Genomic DNA, 16,834 nt, shown 5'->3' with positions numbered 1-16,834 from the left:
TAACACGAGTTGTAGAGAGAGAGAGAGATGGGCAGTTTGGGGCGTTAGTGCAGTGCGACGCCTAATTTTCAGCCCTTGCAAAATCGGGGAATGTAACTTCAGCAACTGGCGTACAGATGGGGTGGGGATTGGGGGCCCCCCAAGTGTTTCACGGCCAAGAAAAAAAGGAGAAAAGGAAAGGGAAAGAGTGGAACATTGTATTATTTTCTTAATATTATGTCACAATATTGTATTGAAACCCTTACAAAAATGTCCTGTGGTAATACCATATAATTACCATAGGACTTTACCACACGATTACCACATATATTGTTGTGTGGTAATGCTGTCTTAATGTCCTGTGGTATTGTGTGGTAATGTCGTGTGGTATTGTCCTGTGGTAAATTGGAACATTTACCACACAACATTACCACAGGAATACCACATGAATGGATTAATATACGGTAACATTTACCACACAAGGGATTAATTTATGGTAACAATTTTTACCACATACCGGTTACCACACGATGGTTACTACACACCATTTACCACATAGATTACCACACACCATTTACCACACGACAGTTACCACACACTAGTTACCACACCATTTACCACACACCAGTTACCACATGCATTACCACACACCATTTACCACACAAATTACCTCACATTTTACCACACACCAGTTACCACACGCGTTACCACACATCATTTACCACACAAATTACCTCACATTTTACCACACGCCTTACCACACAAATTACATCACATTTTACCACACACCGGTTACCACATGCATTACTACACACGATTTACCACACGCGTTACCACATACACTACCACACACCAGTTACGTAACTGGTGTGTGGTAATGCATGTGGTAACTGGTGTGTGGTAAAATATGAGGTAATTCGTGTGGTAAATGGTGTGTGGTAAACACTCACCAGTTACCACATGCATTACAATTACCACACACGTTACCACACATAATACCATGCATCAGAGTCATTACCCAAAATTTGTGTGGTAACTAGTGTGATGGTATGTGTGATAACTGATGCATGATAATGTATGTAGCAACTGGTGTGTTGCAATGTGTGTGGTAACTGGTTAGATACATCACAGATCATGGGTATGATTTTGGTAGCAGTAGAATGTGTTCATGACCCTATGGACTTTTATAAGATTAAGAAAATACAACACCTTCAATGAACAAACAACAAATGATTTTACAAGTGATATAGAAAGTACTGGTATTTAGCTCATAGAGTCATCAATTTACAATACTGGTTTACATTTGCTATTGACAAAAAATGTATAACAGCTGCTTTACTGTACAAACAGTGTAACATAACAGTAACTATCAAAGAAATTACAGTGCATATAAATACTTTTTAAAAAGATACATTTCTTCTAAATACTTTAAAAAGTTACCTCAAAGGCTATCAGGCTTTTCAGCAAACCAAGTTAACGACCATTGTATTTTTTTTTGCAGTTCACACATACAGAATGGACTGATTACATGTACTCTTTGTTTTATGCTTAAAGACAAAAATGATTAAACTCTTAATCGTTTTTAAGAAAATGAACAAAACATAAGGATGTGTCTACAATAGGTAATATCATATAAGTAGCTGCGGCAAAGTGCACTGTACTCAAAATTGCGTATAACAAAATGCATAATTATCCAAAGTTTACTTCAAGGCCGAAGGGCAAGTAGAAATAGACGAGAGATGATAATATATATTTGGAGTCCACTCAGTTTAGAATAGTGTTCAAAGGAACGAATAATTTGATCAATTTACGCACCAAAAATGAAAACTAGGACAATACCCTGGCATGTAATATCTGAATTAAAGGAAAATAACACCCAAAACATAATACCACATGATCCCATTGATAAATACAGGACAATCAAAATGAATCCACTCATACCCTAATCCAATTACGGAGTACCACCTTTTCAAAGTTGGCCTCTTACAGTATGGTTCGAAGTTTCTGGATGGAGGTCGCCATTTTCGCGGGGTTAGTTAGAAAATTATTACATCGGCGACGAACTACATCTCTAAACGTTTAGGCATTATATATTCTATTTTATCAATAACAAATCAAATGTACAGATAAAACTCATAAAAATATTAGTTAAAATTTGTTTAATATATGGTAGGTTCAAAATACAATTTGATGAGTTTTAATGATAAGATTTACACCCCAATTTCTGATTGATTTTCGCTGCCAATTTGTAAATCGTAGATTAGGGTGTAATTTTTATCATTAAAACTCATCAAGTCGTAATTTGAACCTATCATATAATATTAAACATATTTTAATTAATATTTTATGAGTTTTATCTGTACATTTGATTTATTATCGATGAAATAGAATATATAATGCCCAAACGTTTAGAGATGTAGTTCGTCGCTGACGGAATAATCTCCATCCATAGACTTCGAACCAGAAGATGCCAACTTTAAAAAGGTGGTACTCCATACTGGGAAATCGGATTGGGGGTATATGAGTGGATTCATTTTCATTGTCCTGTATTTATCAATGGTATCATGTGGTATTATATTTTGGGTTTTATTTTCCTTTAAGATATTGTACTGGTTTATATCATGGCATTACAAAGTTCATATGTAGTGCACACTGTGTCAAGTGCACAAACCTATTGATTGACCTATTGACAGAAATTTGAAAACAGAATTCCATGACCTCTCCATGACTAAATTGCTGCTTTCCATGACTTAATTCCTTACTGGCACAGTTTACAAAATCAGACATGTTATGATCATGAACACCACTTATAATAGTAGAGTACAATCACAGAGTATGAGAGTTGTGAGACATAAAAAACTAGAAAGCTGTCATAGCCAAGAGGTAAATGCAATTCCATGACTTTTCACATATCTCTGACTTTCCATGACCAATTTTTTCCAGGATTTTCCATGACTGTGGGAACCCTGTAATAATACTGCATTGACAGCTATCATTTTTAAAGTTAATTTCAATTTCCTTCAAACATTTTATTCATCTCTTTTTGGTTGGTCCTTGAATATAGATACAATACAATGTTTTGGCAGGTCGTCTATAAAAGCATGTACATCGTAAAAAAAAAAGGCTTTTGGCAGGAACTTTTGGCAAGTAGTCAACAGTATCAATGCATGTAAATTTGGGTGAAAGAATCATACATGTACATTAATTCTTAAGAAAAGTTTGTGGTTGTATTACACTATCACTTAGAGGTATTAAAAAGACAGCAGTTGCAGCAAACAATTATTTCATGAGAAATTGTCAAAAAATTTTGTACATAATCTCTAGATCTGGTACATTAATGTAAACTTGTATCTTTGTAAAATTACTAATTTTGAACTTAAAATCAATTATTCTGATGATCACTAACACAGAAAAGCATATGTGGGACAGGACAGTGTATTATGATTGATTTGAAAAATACCTGACATTTGATAGAATTACATGCTTATTTTGCTCATTTCTCAGCAATTACACATTTTCTTCCCGAGCTATAATTATGGCACATATCTTTTATATTTTGCTGGTAATTCTATTGGATTCTGTTCGAACTCATTTTAAGATTGTTACTACAACTGGTAATTTATCTTTAAAGTTGTACTTGTATATGATACGGGCTCAACATAATCTAAAATAAAGTAATTTTTACCATGCAAAATAGTGAAAATTTTATCAAAATCAGATAAAATTTATAAAAAAATAATTACAAAAATATTGGTCATCAACACATGCAAGTAGATACATGTAAGTTTATGATATCATGCCCACATTTTTTTTGTTCTCATGTTACCAGATAAAATAATAATTTACTTCATGTGTGTAATAAGTATGTCTTCCAATCCCATGTAGCAAAAGAACTTCCAGCAATAATCAATACAGGTAAGTCACATCAATACAGTTTACAATCCGATTTGTTTCATTCTTGGTAAACAAAATTAAATGCACAATTTTATATACAAAATAATAAGTTGGGGATACGTGTACATGTACAATGTACGTCAGTATGACATCATCAGCTTGCTACTTGCATATGCTTAGAGCTCTTTCACCAAAATAATGCAGAGGTTAGAATGTCATACATTACTTTATTATCCCTTGTCTAATTTGGATGAATTGAGACGCCATCCTAGTCAGCACATGAGATTTAAAAAAATTCAAATTACCAGGCAGTGACAGTATTGTTGTAAGTACAGAGCAAAGATCAGGAATATGGTAGGTCTTCTCAAATTGTATTTGGATTGATCCAAGGTTGTTGACAACTGGAGGAGAGGAAGGAGCTAATTCCATGGCCTTGGAGCAGTAGTGGAGAAAGTTGCATCACCAGTAGCTAATTTGTAGGTGCGTAATGATCACAAAAATAAAAAGGCAAGTGCGCCTAGAATGAAAATGACGCACAAGGGATTCCTTAAAATACATGTAATCTGGATCTCTGTCATTGACTTTGAAAATCAGGAGACGGACACTGATGTTCATGTATATCCTTTCCTTGACTTGCAGCCAGCGAAGTTGGCGTATGGCAAATGGCACAATAGATGCAGCATTCTGTACTATCTGCAGTCAGTCCAGATCGCCCTAATTCAAGCACGAAGAGCATTACAATAGTCCAGTTTAGATTGCGCTAAACCATGGACTGCTTTGTGGCAAGTAGAAATATAAAAGGCACTTCCCATTGGCCTTTATTCTTCCAATCTGTTTGATGTTATACTGGTAGGGAGCAGGTTCCAATAGCACTATGAAAGGAGTTACGAAACCAGATGAATGGATGCTGATTCAGGACACCTTCCATTTCAACTTAAGGCATCTGCAAAAATAACAGAAGAAGATAAACATAAAAGCCTTTCCTGCATTAACTATTTAATATTCATTAAAAACTACATGGTTTCAATATCAATTTCCAAACTTTTTAACAAATGATTAAAAAACAATGTGGGGTTTGTTACATATTTATACTTAAAATATTAACATGTAAAGTCAAGTCCGGGGAGGGGGCTTGATGCCCTCAAGATCTGCTGCACCTCCAAACCATCTCTGTATAGGGAAGGACATTCTATTAGAGTAAATTTATTTTTTAAAAAAATATTTATTTTAATTAAACATGATTTTAATTCATGCTTTTTTAAAATGTGTTTTAAATGGTTATGGGATAATTCCATCAGTTTGAATAAGAAATTACAAGTTGCCAATTTCACATAACGAAGATCAATTCTGATGTGATCATAAATGCACATTAGGTGTTGATGTTTCACTTATGCCTATCTATTACGTTTGAATTGACAACAGCATGAACCCTGTAAGAGCATTACACAAGCTTTGTATCAGAGTGGTTACAAAATCAAAATTATTTAACTGCATCTCATGTTCATGCACATGTAAATAATCAAAATAACACAATAATAATAAAAAATACCTTCCAAAAAGGATAAATTTGTACTCACCATTATATCTGCATGAATATTGTTCTTTTAGTCCACCTATAATGATACAGCTGATGAGAGTTTGAATGATAGTATCAAGATGGTGCTTCTACCAGGGCTGCAAAAAAGAGAGAGAAAAAAAAATTAAAATGTTAACCTCAATCATGCCAAGAAATTGCAAAATCTACAAGTATGGTTGGAACTACCCCTTATCGACCACCTAATCTTCTAAGCATTGTGTCTACGAAAATATTCATCAATTTTACCCAGTTTTCGTCTCATTTGTGCAGAAAATTGAGTAGATCAGATTCTCATGTTTCGCTCGGCGACTCCGATTCAATCCGCGTATATATCGACGAACAACGAATACGACGATTTTACATTTGCTCATTTGCACCCGTCTTTTGAAACCGACCACCCGCAGTACATTAAGTTTACGACCGATTCTTGTCGCGGTGGCGAAATATTTTTACTCTTCCACATCAGTTCTATGATGTCAACATGCTAAATGATCGTCTCACTACTTCCACTGCGAGCTCCGGCACATGATTCGACGATTGACGACGGATATTTGTTCTAGAGCCGTTTCCTATCGGATTTCTTGGTTTTTCAGCGGGGTTTGGGTCTGGTCAATACAATTTTGATTAATTCTACTAAATTTTTACTTTTTGTTGCTTCTTTTTTTCTCGTAAAATCGGTTCTTACCGTTTCTATAGACACTGCATGCGCCTACTCTCCCGCGCGTATCGTTTGTAATACGCAATAATTTTAACGCGCGGAAGGTGGTCGGTTTCAAAAGAGGTGGTCGATATGTGGTAGTCTCACCATACATGTCCCAGCCATGGCACATGCACAGTAGGTAAGACGCAAAATATATGGTGTAGTAAGCCTAAGGGTCCTACAAGTAATTCTTCACATGTGCCACTCATTAATGTGCATGCAATTTCAATGTTCAATTTTTACATGGAACTGTAACAGCAGTGTCAGTGTGAGGAACATATTAATGCAAAGAGTATCCAGCAACTGTTTGCAGCTTACTTGTCACTTCAATTTTTGTCTTTTTAACAATAATAATATGAATCTTTTAAAGTGCATAGCTTTCGTAATGGGCAGGAACCCTTTCAAATGTGGCTGGCAAAATGAGGCATTTAGAAAATTTTGCAGGATTTTTAAGGTAAGTTATGGTCTAACTTTCAGATCTGAGAATTCTAGATCTAATCATCATCTTGATTTTTAACTTCCACAAATTAAAGACAATCTGTATAAAAGCTTTAAATATACAATAGTAATAGGCCCTAAATGTGGTTAAGTTAGGCCTTTCATTATTTTTTTTAATTTTACTATCGGTAGGCCTATGAATATATTATTATTCTTATACTTAATCTTTAGTAGTTTTAGAACACATTAAATTGAATAGATATTTTGCCTAAAAATCTGACAAATTTTGAGGTGAAATTAGTTTTCTGGCATCGCCAGATCAACCGTTGCGAAACTCTATTAGCGCCAAATTACACTCTAAACTTGTCATTAGAACGTCCAAACCGATACACGTCAGCCTGGAATCTAATACTAGCACAATCAGCTATGCATTTGCACCAATTCTCTCTGTATTTTCTTGCATATGGACGTCACTCCAGTTAAAGGTCATGTCATTGTGTTATATAGCTTGGGAATTGCAAGCAAGTGATCCTTCGAAATGTTTACCTGCTTACAATTAACATTTCTTAAGCCTTAATTTTTTATATTTAGATTACAAAGGCTTACAAATTGGACAAATTAAATGTTTGCCCAAAAATTATTGTGGGAAAGGTGGATTTTTTACGGAAATCCATCTTTGTGTACCAAGTTCTACAGGCAACAGAGACTTGTCTAGGCTCCGTGAATAAAAATACCCCTGGTACAATGTAAAAATGATAAAAATATCATCACAGAGTCCTCTTAGTACAGTTAGGACCATTGACAGATAAGGTGCCCCAAGATTGCGCACATCCGAATCTGCGCGATTCTGATAATGGAAGATACGCAACGACTCCAAACAAAAAATAAACTTTACACCTGAAAGAGCCTACTGTACTTACTTAGTCTTACCTACTGCCCGATGCCTCCTGACATGTAGAGCAACAACAAAGGACCTCCACTCCTGGCGGCCGGTGGTTAAGGGCCTTCTTCTGGAAACTCCCCCGGGCTAGGTCATATTCACCGACTTCTTCTCCTCAAATGTGATGCCAGGACAGGTAGTTTTGGGTCTCCCTCTCTTTCTCCTGAAATGTCATAAACAGATCTATTCATAAAAAATCTGACTCAAAATGGTGGGAAAATAATGAATTTAGGGCATTGGCAAGAGTTCCATATGCACTCCCCTAAAATTGAAAAACATGAAGAAGGTTCAGAATAATATATCTAGCACAATATAGAACATATATGATGGGGGAGTGGATAGTACTAGGAGTGGAAATACATACTAAAATATGGCTTTATTCCGTCAAATTTCTAGCATGTATGGATGTATCTAGTGTGTGTAATTGTCCATAGACATCGGTTTATTTACTCAAGGGTCTGTGTCACTCTGTGAGTCAAGTCTAGTCGAACTATTGGCTGATAATCGTTAAAATACCCCTTCCGGTATCAGCACTTCTCGCTAGCATAGCAGGAACAGGTCTTGACTGCAAATAAAACGAGGTGATCTCAAGTCCCAACTTAGGTGCCAACACAACGGTAAAAAAAAAATTATAGAAAAATCTGAAATGAACGAAATGGAATGGAATTAAGTCTCAACAATCTTATTTTTGATCATGTTGGTGGGGGGTGCATTGGAATTGCATATGGAACTCTTTCCTGGGCATTTCATGTGACGGCCTCAAAATGCAGCCTCTGTGACTGCTTTCTTATTATCGAAATCTTCGCATCATGTGTAATAGGTCTGTGTAAAGTGAATAGGTGCGCAGACATTATTAGTATTACCCAGTTGTTGTGTGTCCGGACGATCAATTTTAGAAAGTCATTTGGAAAAAATTACAAGCGAAGTTCCATCAATTTTTAGTACAAAATGTTAGGAAATATTATAAGGAACAAAATAGAAGATGATTAAAAGTATTGAATTCATATTTTTAGTGTAATCCAAAGACAAAAAAGAAGGCCTCAAAAAGATCAACTGTCCGGACACCCGACCCCCATCCTACCACTAATCATTTTGTTCAATCAAAATGACCATGACTGGCCGAGATTTTTTCCCAAGAAAATCAATTATTTCTCGCAATTTTTTATGAAACTTTTTGCACACTTACTCATAAGAATACAAGGAACATCATCAATTGAAAGATTTTGTAAAATAATAGGAAATTCACGTTAAATCTAAACTCATATCGTTAGGTGTGCTGTGTGCAGACTTTGAGTTTGAGACCACCAGCCAGTGGTCCACATCACAGCAGCGAGCAGGCGCTCGGGGCCGGGCGAGCGCCCGGTTAGACAGGATGGGATTGCCAGTGTCATGTCATTTTCATTGACGAAATCTTTAGCTAGTTGCAAGCCAGGGCATTTAACAAACTATGAAAAGAAAATCATAGAAAATGGTTATCTAACTTACTGTTTAGCCTACTGCAAATGTCTTCGAAGTCGTTGTCCATATCTAACCCGTATTCTTTAAGTAGTTGAATCATTAACGGCCTTCTTCGTCACACTTCTCGATGGAGTTCAATTAACTGCAACGCAACGGAGTTCTTTTCAAATGTTGGCGGTAAGTGCGCATGCGCAAGCCTGTCACCGCCCCCCCCCCGGCGAATCAATTTTTAATTTTGATAGGGGGTGAGCTGAGGGGGGTCTAAGATATGGGTGTGACAACTTTTTTGTGTGGTATTTCAGATTTTCAACAGAAGGGCAATAACACACAAATACCACTATTTGAATTGACATTACCACACAATAGCATCATGTGGTATTGCATTCATGCGGTAAGTTTGATTTACCGCAGAGCATAACACCACAAAAATACCACATATTTGAATTTACATTACCACACAATGGGCTATATACTGCTATAACATGCTTGCATGTGGTAATTTTGATTTACCACAGCAGTATAACAATACCACACAAATACCATATATTTGAATTTACATTACCACACAATATGGCATCATGAGGTACATGCATTCATGTGGTAATTTTGATTTACCACAGAAGTATACAATACAGTGGCGTAACAGGCGGGGGGGCAGGGGGGGGGCAAGCTGCCCCCCTGGCGGAGCTCACCGGGAAAAATAAAAAATAAAAGGGGGGAAGAAAGGGAAAGGAAAGGAAAAAGGGGAAAGGGGAACGGAAAAAGGAAAGGAAACGGGAAAAGAAAACTAAGAAAAAACATAAAAAAGGGAAAATGGATAGCTAGATAACGGGAAAAGGAAGGAAAAACGAACAAGTGAGAAAGAACAATTCGCTCCGATATACAAATACATTAGCATGATTAGTAAGACAGGGAAATAAATTAAAGATGACAAAAAGACAAACAAAAGCGGGAAATAAAGGCAGAATGGAATTAGCCAAAATCTAAATTGGAATAAAGAATAGGGACAAGATAACGTACACTACCGGGCTGCCGAGGATTGAGATAACGAGCGGGAAGAAAAATGGATGGTATATATAGCATAATGTCGTATGAAAGTCTATCATAAACTTGCTAAATCTCCAAAGGCTCTGTCCAAGAGTCAAGACCCCGTGCAGTGGGGGCTCTGTAACGGGCCCCTATATAGACCCTTCCTGCATTAAGCTTTACGTTGAAGTAGTGGCGTACCGGGGGGGGGGGGGGTTCCACAGCCAAGGGGAAATAAAAGAAATTAAAAGGAGGCAGCGAAATGAGATGAATGAAAAAAAATATATGACATGACATTTGCTATAATGATGTAAAAATCTGTCACATAATTAGAATTTCATTTTAACAGGCCTTATTTTTTCTGGCTCGCTTCGCTCGCTGGCGACTTTTTACAAATTTTTCCACATTTGCTATGGTGTGCCCCTCACAATATTTGGATGATTACGATACACAACTGCATTGAATTTATGTGTTGAGTTAAAGCTATATAAAATACACGCAATTTGATTAAAATAAGTGGCCATCTGTAAGGTTTAAAATGGCTTTGATATCAAGAGGTTCCAGGGCTCTGCCCTGGACCCCACCCATAAAGCACTGTTATGTGGATGAGTTTGGACCACGGCCCCCAAAAGTTCTACAACCAAAGAAAAAAATTAGGAAAGAAAGGAAAGTGTATTATATTTTTCTGAATATCACGTTAAAATCTATCTTCATGTTAGATTCTGATAAAAAGGTGATTTTTTTTATCTCGCTCGCTTCGCTCGCTCGGGACCTATATTAAGCTACTTCTTGCCAGAAGCGCCATACTCGGCCCCCTCGAGCATACAGAGCTTCGCCCTGATGCTCACAATCATAACAAAAATACTGTTCACCGTGGCGTACAAAAAAAGAGAGAAAAAGGAAAGAGAGGGTGAATATGATTTCATCTTTTTAACATTATGTCAAAATCTATCACAAAATTTGATTTTTGCAATAAAAATATCAAAAAAATTTTGCTCGCTCGCTTATATATATATATCTATTTGCCCGATACGCCATGCATATCGCCCCCTCAAAATTTTTGCCTTATGACGCCATTGCCTGTTCCATGATATGACCGGGAAATTTTTGGCTCTTGCCCCCCCCCTGGCCACCGACCCCTGTTACGCCGCTGATACAATACCACACAAATACCACATATTTGAATTTACATTACCACACAATGGCATCATGTGGTAACATGCATTCCTGTGGTAATTTTGATTTACCACAGCAGTATAACAATACCACACAAATACCACATATTTGAATTGACATAACCACACAATAGCATCATGTGGTATTGCATTCATGCGGTTAGTTTGATTTACCGCAGAGCATAACACTACAAAAATACCACATATTTGAATTTACATTACCACACAATGGGCTAATGCGGTAACATGCTTTCATGTGGTAATTTTGATTTACCACAGCAGTATAACAATACCACACAAATACCACATATTTGAATTTACATTACCACACAATGGCATCATGAGGTACATGCATTCATGTGGTAATTTTGATTTACCACAGAAGTATACAATACCACACAAATACCACATATTTGAATTTACATTACCACACAATGGCATCATGTGGTAACATGCATTCCTGTGGTAATTTTGATTTACCACAGAAATATAACGATACCACACAAATACCACATATTTGAATTTATATTACCACACAATGGCATCATGAGGTAACATGCATTCATGTGGTAATTTTGATTTACCACAGAAGTACCACATAGACAACAAATTACCACAGCTACCAGCTGACGTTACCACACAAGGATATGGAAAATTACCACAGATGTTCATGTGGTAACCATGTGGTAACCTACATTCATGTGGTAATTCGTGTGGTAAAGCCGGGTACCACACAGATATACCACACGACATTTTTGTAAGGGAAAGTTCAATATTTTTGCTTCAGCTGCCATATCTAGCCCCCTCATTTTTTTTTACTCATTACGTCACTTGCTTCAGCCAAGATCTGGTGCAAAACAGTTTGAACTAGTGGTATCATTGGTATGTTGTGAAAAAGTCACTGGTAGTGGTAATTTTTCTTTTAATATTAATATTGTGTAGTTTGTTGGCATTTGTATTTCTTCTGTTGATATTAATTAGAGCCCCTCTGGCAATTTAAAAGGCCTCATATTCCAAAACTTCTGGGGGCTAGCTCTGCCCCCTCGACCCCCACCAGGGGCCTCTGGACCCCCTCCGCTGATACATTGCTGGTTTGCGTAATGGATAGTGCGGGAGACATAGTGGAGCATTACAGATTCTCAACAAGAAATGTGGCGCTTCAATAAAAGTAATTGAGAATGGCTGCTCTAACTAAGCCTAAGGATTAATATTGGTGAGTGGAGCCAACGTAGTTCAGCGGAATAGCCAAAATACAGAGACTGAAGCTTTTGGTCTAGTTATATTTATGTATATTTATTTTATTGGTATATTTATATTATTATTTTGATGTATTTATAGTTTGTGATTATTTTTTTGTCTCAATTAATGCACTTTTTGTTAATAAGAGCCTGAGGACAATTTTTGTGTTTTTATAATCATTGAACATGAGTCATGACAAAATAATTGAATTGAATTTGAATTGAGTTATAAAAACAATTTGAGGCGACTTACGTAAAATAGATGGCTCCTAATGCACCAAGCAAAGGCCAAGATATAGTGTAACCGAGAAGAGTAAGCGCCATGGTGAATTGTTGCAGTCAAAACTGATCAACCAAATCCTAAAATGGAGCAGTAACTAAAAGTAAAGCAAGTGCAGAAGATGATCTTCACGAATGACGACGACCGGCTACCAGAGAGAGACCGTTCGCGTTCATATCCAAAATGGTCTGTCGCAATGTCAACAATGATTGCGTCACAGTTTGATCGTTCCATCCAGGGGCGGATGACGGGAGGCCGACGCCGAGGTGGCTTTGGAACCTCCCCCGGCTCGGGGGAGGCCCTGGGAGGGAAAGAAGCTACTTAGGATAATTAATTAGGGAAAAAGAAGGGAAACTAGAAGGAGATCCTCCCTTCCCCTTTCCTCATCTAAATTCACCGGCTTCTAGCTCCCTTATTATTCCCTTTTTTTTGGGGGGGGGGGGGGGGCCGGGAGTGCCTGGGTAGTGAAGGCCAAGCTATGATCAGTACGGAGGCCCTACGTGAAGATGCAAATCGAGCCGCCTTTACACATCGCACGGTCGATCACTACGGTAAGGGGCCGGCGGATCCAGGATTTTTCAAAAGGGGGGGGGGGCGGCCGGGGTGCCGGGGCGCAATTTTTCCGAGGAAAAGCTAAAAATAAGGGGAAAAAATCAACCAAAGATTAAGTACATTACGTCCACGGAAAAAAATCGACAAGCAAAAAAAAAAGGGTTTTATTGTTTTTCTTTGAACTCGATTTATGGACGTCTTGGTTTGTGGTTGCATGGCCTACACGCTACTATTGCAGGAAGGTTGTCGCAGTGCGCGCCCATCCAGTCTGATTTTTAGTTTGCCTTTCATACAAAAAAAAATACTGACATGATTGTCCTCGATTGAGCTCGATTTGCCGCAAGTTCTAGCTTTTTTCTCCCCCGGCATTCTCTGAAGAAAAAAAATTACCCGGACTTTTTATTCAATTTTTTAAAAAGAAAATCACTATATATGGCATATTTTTATAGTAGCCTAAAGTATTATGTTGGAAGTGTTCACGTCAGTGCATGGATGATATTTGTGTGAGGGATCAGTCCAGGCAAACATCACAAAAAATTAGTCTATCATCAGTAGGCCTCCTCTAATCCCCCTCAAAACTGGTAATTTGCGCCGCGGATCATTCATCCCAAACACGATTGTACCCACCCCGGATGGCAAATATAGATAAAATAAAACTCTCCCTTTTAGTATATAGTTTGCTCGCTACGCCCACTCAATGTCATCACCTGAAACAGACCCGGCTAGATATACCCGACCCAAAAGATGATTATTCTGCTCGGGATTCTGCTACCCTCAAGCCCCTCAAGTACGCTAATTGCTCAGCTTAGATTTAGATTTAGATTAGATTTAGATTTATTCATTTTCCGTTCACAAAGCACAACAAAATCAAAGTAACAATATTATACATAGTCAAATTTAAAGTACAATATCAATCGGAATAATGCATAAGAATTAGAAGGTATGAACAATGAGAACTAATGCGAACTAAAGTAACTTTGACTAATAACTATATAAAACAGAACGGAGGGGCTTGCCAAGAAAAGCAAAGCTTGTATGGAAGGCAAGCCCCTGCAACTTAGTTTCAAACTTTCAATACGTAGAGACAACATTACAAAACTATAAGACAGCCTAAAAGGACTCTATAGAATATATCGAAGGTAACAACGAAATAGTGACACAAATTAGAATAAATGATAATAGTAATTAAAAAAATAATAATAATATGGTTACAATAATTGTGATAATGAGGGAGGAACAGAGAGGCAAATGTAGGGAGAGAGAGGGGGGGGGGTGTGCAGGTACAATTGGAGGTGCAAAGAGGAGAATGGCAGGTGCGGGTGCAGCTTGTACCGAGCTTGTACCCCTCCATGACGGGCTATGCTTAGTCTGCAGGCACAGACCCTGATTGGAACTTTGATCAATAAATGCGCCTCCACGCAAAGACTATAGCACATACAAAACTTGCTGTTCCCTGAGCGAGAGAGCCTTCAGTACACAAGGCATGAGTAGGCTGCACATTTAGACCCTTAACTCGAGTGAAGGGTTTGCCCAGCAGACTAGGCTATGCTATATAGGTATCATCAAAAATTGCATGATTTCACTGTCCGTTGCATGGCCCCTCCCTAAAAATGAAATCGGATCCGCGCCCCTGCCTGGACAGTTCCACGCAGGTTCCACGTCATGGCCTGCGAATAAATTGGAATTTGACCTACATGTACCTTTATTTGGCTACCACTTCATTTGTGAAATGTGATAAAGAAATGTGATAAACAAATCTAGCTAGGCCTATGAACAGGGCGTTTGGACGGGGTCCGAGGGGATGTGGATCGATGGGCAATTTAAAGCACCACCATCATCATGATGGCGGATCCATCATTTTAAAAGTCAGACGTCTTCTTCCCTAAGGGTGTCAAAAACACTAAAATAAGGGGAAAAGGGTATCTATTTTCGCTAGGAAAGCTACGTGTTTAGGGTCAAATTTACGAGGGTGTAAAAAATTAAGACTAATATGTTTTATAAATGATGTACTTTTTGCCCCAAAAGTTAACACTACGTGTTTAGAGTACGATTTGGCGCGAGATGTGGGAGATGGGGTTGTACTACCCACTGGGCAATTTGTTACCGATTACCAATTTTACCGGTTATTACCGGTAATATCACCCGGAAATTTAAGTAACACCAAATATTACCGTTATTACCATGTTATTACCGAAATTATAATTCCTGTTGATACCTGTTACTGTTATCACCCTGATGAAACCTACATTTACCTAGTTACAACAGGGTGATGAGGGGTAATAAGAGTAATGTTGAATGACTTTGATTGGTTATAACATTGCAAACTTTAGTAATAAGAGCAATCTTACAGCAATCCCAGCGAAATTTTCAAAGTCCAAAAAATTACTGTTATCACCCTGATGAAACCAACATTTTACCCAGTTACAAACAGGTTGATAAGGGGTAATGGGTAATGTTGAAACGCTTCCATTCCCAGACAGCAAAGTATCTGGATCACATACGGTTCTTATCTGGGATATCTGGGTCCCATATGGGCCCACATGGAACCCAGATGAAAACATATACTTGAACCCACATGGTGCCCAGATAGGACTCAGATGGAAACGAGACCTCCAACCCATGCGGAACCCATTAATATTGGGTAAATGGAGTAATATCAGATGGTAATATCAGGAAAATGCTGGGAATATTAGTTACTCATGAATATTCATTACTACAATAAATGGCCAAAATTTTAGCTAATATAGCTGTAATAATTAATGTGTTTATGTTTATGCAATTATTCCACCCAGAAAATTTTCAGAAAAATGTGTAGTTTATATATCATATTAGTCATAATCATGACATTAATTTTAGAAAAATGTTTTAGGGTTGAATAATTGTTAACCATAATTTGTCAAGTGTTGTAAACTCGCTCAATATATAGAAGTAAATGACAGGGTTTGGTGGATAGGTGTATAGGATTAGGATTAGGATGTAGGATTTTAGGATAGGATAAGATGATATGGCTTAGAGTATGGAGTTGTAAAAATGTGCTTCAATGACCCTAATGACACTAATTGTTTTTTTAATGAGCCGACATTAATTGGGTAATATTGGGTAAATGGAGTAATATCGGGCAGTAATATCATGAAAATAACTGGAAATATCGGTTACATCATACTGGGTAATATTGGGTAAATGGAGTAATATCGGGTCCGGGTAATAACGGGGAAAGATTGGTCTACTATTTCCCCGTTACTACCCACTGGTGTTACCGTGGTATAATAACTACGTTATTACCTGTTACAACCCGGGTAATATCGGGTAAAATGCCCAGTGGGTAAGATACAATCATGCAGGTAAAGGTAAAACCGACGACAGTGACATAACAATAAAAATATCGTAGTACTTGTTTAGGGAATACTTGCTAATTAAGAGTATCGTTTTGTTTCCACGCCAATACTTGTTAAGGGGTGCATTTTCAGAATATGGAAAATACGTGTTTAGGGTGCTTTTCGAGACCCCATGGTCGCGCATGGTATCCACTCGTCAATGGAAGTGCCCCCCCCCCCCGGGGGGGTTGAAAGCAGGGTTTT

The 16,834-nt window shown here is 37.7% G+C and overlaps 1 long non-coding RNA gene across 1 annotated transcript; it reads right to left on the bottom strand.

The window, feature by feature from the left end:
• Positions 1 to 1,221: 1,221 nt before the first annotated feature.
• Positions 1,222 to 9,161, bottom strand: LOC135154704 (uncharacterized). The gene is made up of 4 exons (XR_010294073.1): positions 9,013 to 9,161; positions 7,508 to 7,690; positions 5,451 to 5,547; positions 1,222 to 4,816 (listed from the first exon to the last, which is right to left on the bottom strand). It is a non-coding gene; the product is annotated as an uncharacterized LOC135154704 (long non-coding RNA).
• Positions 9,162 to 16,834: the final 7,673 nt, after the last annotated feature.

The sequence above is a fragment of the Lytechinus pictus genome, chromosome 7 (assembly GCF_037042905.1).
Source record: "Lytechinus pictus isolate F3 Inbred chromosome 7, Lp3.0, whole genome shotgun sequence".
NCBI lineage: Eukaryota > Metazoa > Echinodermata > Echinoidea > Temnopleuroida > Toxopneustidae > Lytechinus > Lytechinus pictus.
Note: the sequence above shows the minus strand (reverse complement) of the source record. Positions and strands in the feature narration are given on the sequence as shown.